Below are 14468 nucleotides of genomic sequence, written 5' to 3' on the forward strand. Positions count from 1 at the left end.
AGTGGAAGTTCCATTGTGTACGCCATCCAGAAGCAGCCGGTCTCGTAGAGAGACATAATCAGACCCTGAAAATCCGAATTGCAAAAGTATGTAAAGAGAAAGGTGTGGACTGGCTAGTAGCTCTGCCAGTTGCTTTATTTTATATGCGCATGGTCGCACACTCCAGATCAGGTCTGTCCCCGTATGAAGTCGTATTCGGCCGCCCCCCTAACATGTGGGGTACACCTATACCTCGAAGTATTACCGATGTTTCAAGTAATATGCTGACAGATTACCTAGCTTCCTTGATGTCTGCCCTCAACTCTTGTCGTTCACAGGTTGCTGCCGCATTTCCAGACAATACCGAGGTGGCACCGCATGAAATCGTTCCCGGATCCATGGTTCTTGTCCGGAATTTTGATCGTTCAAGTCCGCTGGAGCCTCGCTGGAAGGAACCCCGACAGGTCCTCCTGGCCACCCGTACTGCCGTCAAGCTGGAAGGCAGGAAGGGCTGGGTCCACCTGTCACATGTGAAAAGATTTTTTGGATTGAAACCTGTTTCAAAGAACATTTCCGAGGATCTTAAAGACTGCCAAAGTACTATTTTTAAGGACTGTCCCGCAAAAGACATTGCTACGAACCCTTCCCTGTTAGAGAAAACTCAGCAGCAGGAGTATAAGCTTAAACTAAGGTCTAGTAAAATAAGTCAGCCAGTTTGATTGTCTAAGTCCTCCCCTAGGTGAAACGGTTAGACCGGTTTCTGACATGTATATAATAGACCCCCACAGAGAGAGAGTTAGTGAGAACTCTAGAAGTTGCACTATTATTTTATGTTTTCTGCTATATTTTAGCATTATGATTTCCTGCACCAGTTATGCTTTTTATTTGTATTTTTCAGTTTCTCATGTAAATAAGTCTGCTAATGTTACAGTAGAGCACACGTTTAGTGATCTGCCTCCTCATGAACTCTCATATCGTCTTGCTATGCGTAATAACTCCTTCATCCGCATGTTACATTATTCACACCAGACCAGCAATGCCACAAATTGTTGGGTGTGTGGTCGACTCCCCCCTTTCCAGACACCGAAGGGAGTTCTGCCACTCTTTCCTTATCCATTTTCACATAATGGTTCGTGTGGAGCATGGTCCACGTTAACGTCATCCTTAACAGATATGTCTTTTCTGAACAGTACATGTTTCCCAGACAAGCAAGGTCTTCCCCACAGAACAGGGTTAGATCTAGAAAATGAAGTTTATAATTTGGGTAATTATTCTTCGAATTTTATGGTCCTGAATGTTCAGTCTGATACTACTCCAGACTTACCTGCTATGTCAGTACTACCAGTCAAAGGTGAATTATGTGTCCGAAATAATGGTTCCGTACATGTAGGCCATAGTGATTGTACTACTATTGTCAAATATAGTGACAGTAGGAAATCTATTTTTAAAGCTTCACGTCATTCTTATTTTGTTTGTGGTCAGACCGCATATGTTCGTCTGCCCCTCGATTGGGAGGGAACCTGTTACATTGCCTTCCTACTGCCACCAGTTTTTCTAGCCCCACCTGACTATCATAGGAATTCCCACCTAGTACATACTAGACACAAGAGAGACCTCCCGATTGTCGATTATACTGAAACTGCTCTAGAACAATACATAGACATCAATAAAGGTGTCTTCCCCTACTTAGGTACTGTTGTAAATAGTAAACTGATACGTAGATTAACCAGAACACTTGAAGCAGTAGTGATTGAGACTACTTCTGCTCTAGGTAACTTAACCGAAGAACAATCCTTTATGAGAATTGTCGTGCTCCAGAATCGTCTCGTCCTTGACGTCATACTGGCCGATAGGGGCGGGGCATGTAGAGTCATCGGATCTAGTTGCTGCATTTTCATTCCTAATAACGCACCGTCTGTTTATTCAGCTATTACCAGACTCCATAAAATTGCCCATATGTTACACCAAGATCCAGGCACCTGGACGTGGTCCGGTTGGTTCTGGAATATAATTTCCGCCTGGGGATGGAAAGTATTGTCATTTCTAGGTATTGCAGTAGCGATCATATTCAGTTGCTGCCTCTGTTTACAATGTGGCCCTGCGATTTGCGGCATTTGTGCTACCTCTTGTATTCCTAGTCCCAAGTCCCGTCCTAAATCCAGTTCCAAGAAAATTCGAGACGAACAAATGATACTGTATGAAATGATAGATGGTATCATGAATATTGATGTTTCCTGATGGAAACGTAGTGACAAGGAGGGAATGTGGAAAAGTAAATTTTGCCATGTTCTGTGTCCCTACGTGTCCTCCATCTTATGTTATGTGTGCATGATTAAATATGCATATGTATCCCCCATGTTTGATTAAAGACGCAATTACAGTTGTGTCCATTACTAGTATGCCAGTTTCCAGTTCTCGTGAAAGCTACGAGTATTAGGCCTATGTAAAGTTACGTTGCCACGTTTCTCAGTGTGCACGTTATTTCATTGTAAAGTCCCCGTTTCTAGGCCTCAAAAGGGCCTGGACACCAGATTCAGCTCCTGTCTTCTGAGTCCTCGCTGAGGAGCGATACAGCCCCCACCTGTATCCTCGACCCTTCACTTACTTCCTGCCTCACAGTGCCCGGCTCAGCCTGGCTCTGCCTACGAGTCTGCCAAGAGTATGTTATGATTCTAGTTATCAGTCCAGCCCTCCTTCTCTGCATTCCTAAGCTACTGAATCGCATCAATAGTTTCCGTCATTGTCTAGCCTTTACGTCTCCATGTAAGAGAAATACTGCATTTAATGGTCATTTCATATTCTTCATCACGCACTACATGTAGAATAATGCATGCTCCAGTCTTAGAGTCCGTTAGCCTCTCCCCTCCTGACTCTTAGTTTATATCAACATGTCCTCTAAACATCAGATACTAGATAGGGTTTAGGTACATGTCGCCCTGACTCTCCAGACTTCAGTCTCTGCTCCTAGCACAGAGTTCATAGCCCCCAGCTTCTCCTAGTAACACGTCATTGTCAGTTTGCGCGCACCATTAGGTTAGAGGTCCCGGCTCCTTAGGTAGCCCCCTTCATGTTTCCGCCCCATTTATGACATATTCTGTTACGTTTGCATCACATGTCTATGTATACGCCCCTGTTACACCCATTTTCACCCTTATCTTTCGCGACTGCTATTGACCACACCCACTGCTCCGCCTACTGTAATTCATTGTAATGCAACCGTTTTAGTATATATATCTGTGCACTGTTATTAAATGTGACCCATTCCCTTGCGCCGATTCTGATCCTGCCCCCGGCAGCGCTGCCATCCTGTTCCCGTGCAGGTTGTCCTGTTCCTGTCCTTATGCTGTATTAAACCTGCAAACTCCTACTACCTCGAATCTTGACTCTTATTTATTGAGCTATCTGTTATTGCTATGTCCAGTCAAACCTAGATCCGGTATTATTTATTTATATACCACACCCCCATGGCCACACCCCTTAATTGTTGATATACCTGTCAGTGGAAAATAAAATAATTCTGTTCCAAACAGAGTTTCAGCATACCCACAATCATTCGACTGTGATTAGAACAATTCTCAGGTCGTTTAGATAAATAGTGCTCGACGGCTTTTATGCCATCACAATGTCTTATTAACGTATATAAAGAGGTAACGTCTAGAGTCATTAAAATATAGCTGGCATCCCATTCTAGCTCACTCAGTTTACAGATAAAATCTGTTGTGTCTCTCACATAAGAAGGCAACATTTTTACCCATTCTTGTAAGAAAAAATCAATATATTTTGAAATGTTCTCCATGGAACAGCTTATTGCCGATAAGATTGGTCTTCCAGGTGGTGTTTGTTTGTCCTTGTGAACTTTCGGCAATAAATATAGGGTCGGTATCACAGGACAGTCCTTCTTCAAATATCTGAATTCTTCATTAGAGATTAATCCCCCACTCCTCCACGCCATCAATTTGGAATTCTGTTCCGACCAAGCCGCTTTTATTGCTGTAATGTTACTCTTTTTGTAGCAATCAGGGTCTCCTAATTGTAATTCGGCTTCCTTTACATAATCATCACGGAGCCAAAGAACAATATTTCCCCCTTTGTCTGCTTGTTTCACAATTACATCATTGTCGGATTTAAGTTTCTCAATCAAGTTATTATAGCATTGATTCTCTCGACTTATGATGGTATGTTTTTTGTTGGTACTGGTATATAGTTTCTTTGAATCTCGTATAACAAAATCCTGATATAGGTCCAGACTGTCATGTGTCATGATTGGCAAGAAAGTTGATTTCTTTTTAAAGGAAGTATAACCTGGAGCATTGTCAGAATGCGCATTTGATATTGAGGACTGTCTTTCATCTTTCATCTTGGCCCTCCTGCTGCAAATCTCATATTTCGTTCAGGGATATGTCGACTCCTGTTGTAAGCAAAGTGGGACTTTGTGCAGTTAGATTTTTTTGTTTTCTGTATGGTTGCAAACGATGGTACTTGCTTAGTTTTAGTTTTCTAATAAATCTGAAAGTGCCCATCCTCAAAGTAGCATAATTCATATTGCTCGAGGGGGCAGTACGATAAACCAAGTCCCAAGATCTGTTTTTCCTTGGGGGTTAGGACAATATTAGTCACATTTATGATTGCTGTTGAGCTGGGGCTTGTGTCTGATTCTGAAATCGGTTCCATTTGCCTCTGTTTCCCCGATTGCCCCTCTTCCCTCCACCTGTATTTCCTCTGATGACACTTCCGTCGTTGGTATATATATATATATCCAAAAAAGCCGCGTCTCCACCCAGCAAGTAGAACTTTTCTCGGAGGAAGAGATAGCACGGACACGGACCAAGTTGGTGCTGATAATTTATTTGTGCAATTTCAGCCGCATGACGTTTCGGCTCCGAGGAGCCTTGCTCACATATATATATATATATATATGCAGGCATACAACAAGGCTGTAATTTGGCATACTCCTACTATGCAAACCCTACTCTAAGTGTACCTAGAGTGTGTGTAGGTGTGTAGCAAAGTATCCCCCCAGGGGATGAATCAACTGCATTTCCTGATGGGAGAGAATGAAGGACTCCATCTTGGTCATGAACTGTACACCCCTCAGGACATGTCAGACCACTGCCTGGTGAAGTCTCAGTATGCAGGGACCCTCGGTGTCAGCTGAAGCGCCTCCTCTACCAATCTATTGGGGTGCTCATCTTTTATAATAGAAAGCAGCCTTGCGTTGTGCGTATAGATTAGTCATGTTTAGGAAATGTAGATAGCCCCGTGGATGAAGATATAGATAACATTTGAACATAGTGCAAAAAGAGACCTTGTATATGATGTTCAGGGCATTGTGATAATGTTGTGTGAAGCTAGATGTGTAAATAAGTTCAACTTCACGGAAACGAATACAGCATTGTTGCACACACAAATATGTGCAAAAGTTCACAGGTGAAATGTTATTGTGAGGACAATATAAGAAGTAAGTTGCTTTGCCTCATGGGCCTAACCTGGGAATATAATATACTGTCTTCTGCGAAGATTGCATGCCCAAGTAAGCTAGTATTATAAATAATATTTACCATGCATGTTTGTTGAGAAAGCTTTATTTTTCCGGCTCATTCTCTAACAGTTGAGTTCATGAGAGAGTGGCTATGGTGATGGATCCCCTTACCCCAATGTTGTATGCTGTGTCAGTCATTTATACAGTATACGAGAAGTAATCCATGACAGTGCAGCATGGCTGGAAAAAATGTATGTGCTCTCACTCCCATTGCATTTGCCAACCAACATATATGTCTTTCATTGACCATTTATCCACCACTGGCTTGTCTAACATTGTCAACCAACCAAGTGCCCGGAGCAATACTTTTGTTAGAAGATACTGCAGTGCTAACTGAACTGTAGTGATGTATTGTGGTTGTTTTATTGTGATTGAAATATTCAGGGGAGGCATATCTGGCATGTAAAATATTATGTATAATGTTTTATTCTAGCCACACAGACCACCAGTGATGCCGGCTCAAGTAGTGCCACTGCAGGAGGAGACTTAGTTGAAGGGGGAGAAGCGAAGGCAGGGACCGGCACTGGTAAGCCCCATAATTGCTTGCTTATTGACAATTACTATTATACTCACTAGGTAGTATTAGAGCATTGTTAACTTATGACTGCGATCTCCCAGCTTTACCAGCTGCATCGGTGGTTGAGTTATTGTAGCCTCATCTGTCTGCAACTCACCAAAAGCTTACATATGAGAGTTGATGGTTTGAGGGAAATGTGAAAGAATGGCAGGTTAAAAGAAAGGAAAATGGTATATGAGTGAAAGGATTGGTGGGGGAAAGGGTACATGGGTGGGTAAAGGGATGGATGGGCGAAAGGATGGTTGGAAGAAAGGGTTGATATTGAATGGATGGATAATGGGTTGGAAAGTTTGGTGAAAGACTGAATGAGAGAAAATAAAATGTAATCATGGGGGCTATGAATTAGAAGGAAAGGATAAATAAATATTTTGATTGCTTAGATAAATGAGCAAGGCAGCGTTTCTCATGGAGAGGGGCATGCTGCTCACCTACTTCACTTTGTTTATATAGGGTTATCAAAGCTATAGTTCAAATTGGGGGGCATTTAAAAAAAATAATTGTTCTGCTCCCTTGACTCAGTGTATTTGTTAAGTGAGCCACATGTACTCCACCCATCGTTCATCCTCCCACCTCCCTGCTCATGGCATTTTGCCACCTTTGACAGAAATGCAGTATGGTTAAATTCATGACTGCAGTGTTGGCTGTGCAATGTGCATCTGCTTCAGTTAATTCAGCAGTTACAAAGTTTTCAATGCAATACAAACAGAACATACAATGTGTGTTTCCCTTCACCCACTTATTCACCTCTTAGTACTTTACTCCTTTATTTTTCCTATGTTCTTCTGTCCCAGCCTACCAAAAAATTTAAAAATCGGCATGTGCCACCTTTGATTATAACCATGTGAAGTGATTCCAGAATATATTTCAAGGTTTCCCTTTCCCATAACAGACTTATTTTACAATTGACCATATTTTTACCTTTCAACTTATGTTGACTTGTACAGCGACTGAATAAACGACAGATGATGAATCGATGATAAGTGTAGTGATCACTCTATTCTATATCAAAAGCTCTAACCTATCAGCCTAATCCCTCTATCCTAACCTGCAGTAGAGTAAGTCAAGTTTCCTTTCTTTTCTTACTCCCCAGAGAATGAATTTGTTGGAAATAATGTGTGGGGGTGGGCAAGTCCAATGAGTAAAGTGGGAGTAAGTGAAAGTTTGGCATATGGGATACACTGGGACAAACATGCCAAATGCAACCTATATAGATCGTTTCTTTCACTGTAGTGCAGTGTATCATTTTACCCAATGTCTACATATGGCAGACAGGATAATAACAGAGCATTGCCCCTGACGAAGGGATTCACAAGTCCCGTAATGCATTGGCTCCACGGCATTATTATATTTCAAAACAAAGAGCATTGTAATGCAAGGATATATTCTCTGTATAGAATTCAGTTCTTCTTTATAATTTTTCAGATGTATGGTATTGTTCTAGGATGAGAATTTGTGTTATTATGTGCAACAATAGGATGATGCGCACAAAAATGGTATTGTGACATATGATATAGTGACAAAAAAAATCTATTTGAACCAATGTATTATAGTGTACAAATGACCTTTTTGTTTAAAGAAGTGGCAAGCAATTACTAATAAGCAAACTTTTAGTTCAATAGGAACAGTGCACACTACACTCAGGGTGGTAGCCTGTTTAGTTCAGACAGAATAATATCCATGTTTCACACGTGATGTGTGTAATGTAGTATCTTATGTATTATTCATCTGCCTGTTTGATGTCAGGGCAGAAATGGAGGGCTATTGGAATGAAAAATAGAAAATTGTCAACTACAGCTGCCCCTTCTTCAAACAGTAGCAAAATACCCAACGCGCTGGATTGCAATGAGCACGGTTCCATGATTTTAGCACAACACACAATACCCTATAGTGCATAATGCCATACTCATTAATGAGGGGTTATTTATTTTCCAACTCAAAGTGTCGGTTTATACTTACTTGAAATACCTGTAGAAGAAAAACCAATTAAATCACAGTTTTTTTAATCTGGTGTTATTCTGCCTTACTACTTTTCTGCAACACAGTCAGTACTTTTTATGGAATGCATCTATGTATAAAACTAAATTGGCTTTGTGACTCTCCTAATGATAATCACATAAAATTCCAGTGGCCCTAAGGACCCAGCAATGTACTGCTACTGGGCCATCCACTAATTTAGGACAATCGTTTACACAGAGCATTATTTACAATTTGTCTTTTTTCTTTTTGTTTTCCTCAATATAGCTACCCCTGCTGGCCCACCTGTAGGACCCAACTGGCAGGAGATAGTGGTCTGCCTGTTCTAGCAGAGGCTGGAGCATATCCAGCAAGAATACCTGTGGCTGGTGGCCATGAAAGAGGAGGAGGAGGAAATAAATGCCTCTTAGCCGGACCCCAGTACAGCTGTTGCCCCTGAGACTCCAACCTCCCGGCCCTCCAATCACTGATGCCACCGCCCACTGACATCAATTGATGCCACCCCCCTCCCCCTCCAAAGCAACAGGACATTATCGAGAGCCAGCTCACCACGATGAAGCAGAGCCTGGACCCACTCCAGACAGACTTGCAGAATGCCCTATTTTACAGCATTTTGTGTTTTGGTGGATGGGAATTGTTGTGTCTGGGTGGAGAGGGTGGGAAGAGAGTTTAGACCAGGTTTCTTTGGACATTTCAGATGTATGGGCATTGGGGCTTGGCTCAGTTTGTTTGGGGAGAGGGAATGGCATGTTGTGTGGGTGGAGAGGGTGGTTTTCTTCGGTAAAAAAATTGAGGGGAAGCTATATTTGATCAAAATGTATGGCAAAGTAGTTTTTTTTACATGTACTTTGCACTGCTGCCTTCAGTTTTTATGCAGCCTGTTTATGTGCTTATAAGATAGAGTGTACCACTTAGTTATAGAGTTATACCTCTATATCTATCTTGATTATTAAGGGGGAGGATGCTGACATGACATATATGGTCTACAACAACCTAGATGAATGATGGTAGCAGTTATTTACTTTCTAAGTTAACTAGTTCACTTCACTCATTGGTTGTCTTACCCAAAAGTAGATGAAGCAATAACAGTGAAGGCATCACAACTTCACAAGCGAGGTCCCACTTCCACCTAGGTGAGCTCCAAATGTGGGATTAATCAGAATGATTATCCATCGTAGGCAACTAAATGGAAATAAATAGACCATTAGTGGGTTATATCAAGGCTTTACTAGGAATCAACACCAGAGTAGTTTATGATGATACAACAAAAATTCCTGATAGTGATAAAATAACAAATATTAGCAATAGTAGTAATTTAGCTAATGGGGAGCTACTAGTAACTTACAAAATCCATGACTCATACAGAATGGATTCAAAGTCTAGACCAGACAAGCTTATATTAGTTGTTTACTGTTACGCAACACAAGGACTGAATGATTATGCTGGCAATTGATGTTCTGCATTGCATATACAAACTATGGATCACTTTCCATGCTTGAGTGGGTAAACGTGGCTATTGCTTAGAGGATTCTGCTGTAAGTTGATGCTGCTTTCACCACATCCACCCCACCAACTTTGTGATCCATTGATGGTATAAATGAAGCCACACCTCAATAAATAACACAGCCCAGGGGAAGAGGGTTAGGGGCTTGATGAATGGATGGGAAAAGGGATTTGAGGAAAGGTTTGACTAGGACAAACACTTCACAAGGACAACATTCATCTGGGCAATGAGTAGCACATCCTTCATCATTAATCTGTTGTGGAACAAAACAAAGGAATGAGTATGACAAAGTACAGTTAAATGCATTGGAAACAGTCCTCTTGCCCAGGATAACCAATTTATCAACTATCTAGTAGTTCTCTTTTCTCGGATGGGGAACAAACCTACCCACCCAGTTCTCTAAATATGATTGTTAAAAGAAAAATAATACTGTGTCGCAAAATTATGTGGTGCATGTGTATTCTCCTCAGGAATGTCCATCACTCTTGGGTGTCCATCTGGACTGGTATGATAGGTAAGCAAAACTGTTGAGCTCAGCTTTTACCTTTCATTCATGAAGGAGACTAGAAAGCCTGCGGATTGTAAAGCACAACATTTATTTTAGAGTCAAGGAGAAGGACAGAAGGTAGGTAAGCTTCATGAGGAATGTATTAAGAAGACTAAGAGGCAGAGAAAAATAAACCAGATTGTGAATCAGGGTTTCAGTTTTGCCACCGATGCAAAACACACATATTTCACAAATCAATGCACCTCTTTCCATTCAACATAGCTGAGTACTAGGCCTCAGACTCATGGTTTACCTTTGAGTCACCTTCTGCAATAACTGCCTCATTGTCATCATCCTCCTCATCATCCCCTTCTATAGGTCTAAGTCTAAGTCTTTCAGGAACTTTTCCCTTGTCTCTCTTGTGGTTTCCTTGACTCTCGGTTTACCTTTGAAATTGATAACTTCTTGCTTCTAGCTGTTGATGAGGTAGTCCCATGGCTCACACCCTCAGTTCTTCCATCCTCCTCCTGACTCTGAGTAATTCCATCCCAGACCAATCTAGACCTCAGCAAAATAGATGTGTAGTGCACTGCTGTTGAGGAACAAGTAGAGAAACTTAATTTTAATATTTTTCATAGGTTTTTGTTTGATGACTAACAAGACTGTTCTGGTCTCTGGAGAACCAGAAAAAAGGAGAGGACCCTGCAAGTAAATCCGGCTAAGTGAAAAAGGGCCAATCACCTCCAGGGAAAAATGATCTCCCATGATCTCCCATGATTCAGGCCCTAAACATTGCAAATCAATCATCTGAAGCAAGTTCCAAAATTACAGCTCCACACCCTCTCTTACTGTCTGCCACCAAATGAATCATCAATCATCACTCACAATTGCTCAGTAATCAGATCAATTGTTGATGCAATGGTTGCCTGTTCCAATCCAAGCACAGCGGTGGGTACATGAAACAGATTGGAATGTGGCAGTCTTGTAAATCAAACGATCGTCTATGGCAGCTTTCATAGCTGATGAAAAAACAGAAGGATCATAGGAGTGGACCGTACAGGTTAGTTAATTTTCGCTAAGTAAGTTTGTAAAGGTCAATCACCTCCAGAGAAAAAATTAATGTCCATCACTCAGACCGTAAACATTGCAAATCAATCATCTCAGCAAGTTCCCAAATTACAGTTCAAACCCTCTCTCACTGTCTGCCATCATATGAATCATCAATCATCATCACTCACACAATCACTCACTCACCGCTGCAATAGTTCTATCCAAGCACTCCAATAGTTCAATCCAAGCACAGTAGTTAGGCATTAGGTATTCATCTTTGATACCGGTAACATATTGGAATTTCCTATTGGTAAATCAATGATCTCCTAGAGCAGCCCTGCTAGTGCTAAGTGATGCAAAAAGGATAGGTATGTGAGAGGCCCGGCATTGTCCCCAATGTCAAGAAGGAATTGTTGAGACTTCTGCAATGTGCACTGGTCCAACTGCAATCTGGCAATATATGTGACAAAAAAATGGTGGGTCAGCATAAATCTGACACAAAAATGATAATGTTCCACTAGCTACTTTTTTTTTAAACGCAGAAGCTCAACGAGAAATAATTAAAAAGTTCAATGGGGCACTGGCATACTTAGTCTGGGAAGCAGAGTTTGTTCTCAAGCATAGGTGGTTCACCCAGACGTTGGTCAGCTAACATACTTGATTCTGCCCAATCATCCCCCCCCCTCCTCCTCTGCTTTTTCAGGAATGGGGCAATTGTGTGGTATGAAATGTTGATTCATTTTGATCATAGTCAATCTCTCAATGTTTTCAGGTGAGAGACTGGTCCTTCTCAATGTAACAACTACACCAGCAGCACTGAAACACATGCTTAGCAGACACACTGGCTACAGGACAAGTCAGATACTTTATTGCAAGCCTGCTGAACTCTGACCATTGACGCATCTTTCAATACCAATACATCAATGGGGTTTGATCCACATAGACCTCTTTTAGATCATTCAAATAGTCCTAGCCAGTGGGTGTCATTGCTGCTGCCAGTTGCTCAACCTCTTTTACCATCACCTCTGCACCTCAGTTAAGCCCTGCAGATTGAAACCAAAACAATGTAAAGGTTGGGCCCAGTCCTTCTGTTGCTGTGGTTAATGGTGATCTGGTAGATGGTGTTTTTAGCTGCTGACAAGGCAGCCCTCTCTTGAAGTTGAAAGTGGTAGCCCAGAACTGCCGGGTGGGAATCTAAGTTCCTGCTGTTCTTCTTTCAGCTCTCTGGCTTGTTCAACAATTCATCTCTTATATTTTGAAACACCCCCTTCAGAAAAAGGAATGAAAGTGGGCAAACTTTTTCTGTGCCATGGTAAAAGTAGTGTGGCACACATGCACTCTTTGGATGCAATGATGTCATGTTGCAGCTTTGTATTAGAAGCCAAGCGAAGGATTAAGCTCTCAACAAAGGCATTTGCTTCTGTGTTTTTATTCACACCTGTAGGGGTGAACCTTTCTGATACTTTCTTTACCTGGTCCCGTGGGCAGAAGCAACAACTGGATAGCTCGGCCCATTGTACTGTCCTCCTTGCTAAATTCCTCTGTGAAAACCTCAAAAGGGAGTAGCATCTGTGTCAGGCATTTAACAAGGCCCCATTTGGCCAAATCTATGGCCATAGATTTCCCATGTAATGTGTCAGGTTCCTACATGTTGGCACCTCCTGTATCAGGGCTTTAACTGGTGCTCTATTAGTTCACTAACTAATCTGCAACTTCTTCTAGACTTTAAAAGAATGGCTTAAATGAGTGAAGATTCTTCTACAGGTGGTCAGAATATTGCTTACTATGTCTTCATTTTTTAGATAGTCGTGCACCACTAGGTTGATGCAATGGGCCAAACACAGGACCCTGGGAAGGAAGTATCCCAATTAGGGTCACTCGGTCACTGATGACCACCTCTCAGCCATCCATACAAATGAAGAGTCAGTCAGACAGTAGAGAATACAAACAAATAACAGTTTATTCAAAGTACACTCAGAGCGGATCCCTGTCTACCCAGTCGCTAGGAGGTCTGACATCAGAGAGCATAACAATACATTATATACACATCAAAATCAATGAAAACAAACCCATCATGGAATTTTCCAAGGAGATGCAGCTGGATAGTAAATTACAAAGGAGTAAGTTTTGATTCTGAGGCCGGTCATACTTTATCTAATTGTCAAGGTCACTCTGCCTGTGCCTACCGCTAGATAAGTGGGAGAATGCTTACATTTAAGGGAAGGTATGAGCTAATAAGAACAGTGCATTCATGAGTGTAACAGAACTCAGCTCCGAAGAAACATAACCTAGAGAAGGCCGTTTCTCGGAAATGACAAAGGATTAGTTTTGATCATGATACAAAATGGTGCTCTTACACAAAATGGCGCCGCAAATTCTAACTTACATTAAAAAAAAGGCTAAAGCATATTTTTCAATTCTAACACCTGAAAGACACTCGATCTGACATGGCCTTGACTATGTAACTTTCATTGTCCAAGGCAAAACATCTTATTCTGAGACCGCTGCGCGTAGCTATTCATACACCTTGCTGTTAAATTCTTCCAATATTCCCACGGAGAACATGCCGACTCTTGCATGCCACTTAACTCTTAGAGTCAAGACCTGCAGATATATTTTGCTTTACCCCTGCAAATGAGATAAAGTGTGCAGCGATGAACATGTAATCAGTCCCATGACAACTGGTCCACATGTTGGTCCTCGGGTGAATAGTGTGAACAACACTTTGCTGCAAAGTTTGTCCAACTAACTGTAGCACATTCTGATGCAGCACTGGAACAGCAACTTGGGCAAAATAGGTCTGACTTGGTACCCTCCATTTTGAGCAGATGGCTGCCACAAATTCTAGGAATCCCACTCCTTCCACAAAATAAAAAGGGAGGAGGTATAGCGCAAAACGTTTTGACAGCTTCCCATTGTACAAACGTGTGGTTTGGTGGTTCCGCTCATAGGGCCCCTCCTGCCTAAACATGCCCTTGATAATAGCCTTTTCTTGGGCCACTGACACAGGCGTCTGTAGATGGTTATGGTAGACTCAATGTGCATAGTGATGGGGCAGTCACTGTATGATGTGGTGTCTCCATCTCCCTTTGAGTCTCTCTGACATTATGAAGCCAATGTGGTGTGTGATTCTGCTGGTGCACTGCTGGGGACAGGGCTGATTTGCATAAATATGTCACATTCTTCTTCCTCATCATCTCTTTCCACAATGATTGGACTGATGTTCCCCTCCTCTCCTCATCACCATGACCATGTTCAGCAATATTTTTAGGGAACCCCTCCCACATGATTGTATGGTGTTTATTCATTTGGGTAATTTTGCCTCCAGTACCATAATCTGTAGCAGGCTTACCTCATC

General features: G+C 41.8%; 1 long non-coding RNA gene across 2 annotated transcripts in view; it reads right to left on the reverse strand.

Moving 5' to 3' along the window:
* The window catches only part of LOC144819528 (uncharacterized), a 56205-nt gene that overhangs the window by 29556 nt on the left and 12181 nt on the right, over positions 1 to 14468 (reverse strand). Inside the window, exons 1-2 of one of the 2 annotated variants that reach the window (XR_013607426.1) lie at positions 10507 to 10654; positions 9134 to 9251 (exon numbers count right to left, since the gene is read on the reverse strand). This is a non-coding gene — a long non-coding RNA (uncharacterized LOC144819528). Of the gene's footprint in view, positions 1 to 9133; positions 9252 to 10506; positions 10655 to 14468 lie in introns of those variants that run through there. The other variant, XR_013607427.1, reaches the window with a different exon arrangement.

Source organism: Lissotriton helveticus, chromosome 2_1 (genome assembly GCF_964261635.1).
Source record: "Lissotriton helveticus chromosome 2_1, aLisHel1.1, whole genome shotgun sequence".
Classification (NCBI taxonomy): domain Eukaryota; kingdom Metazoa; phylum Chordata; class Amphibia; order Caudata; family Salamandridae; genus Lissotriton; species Lissotriton helveticus.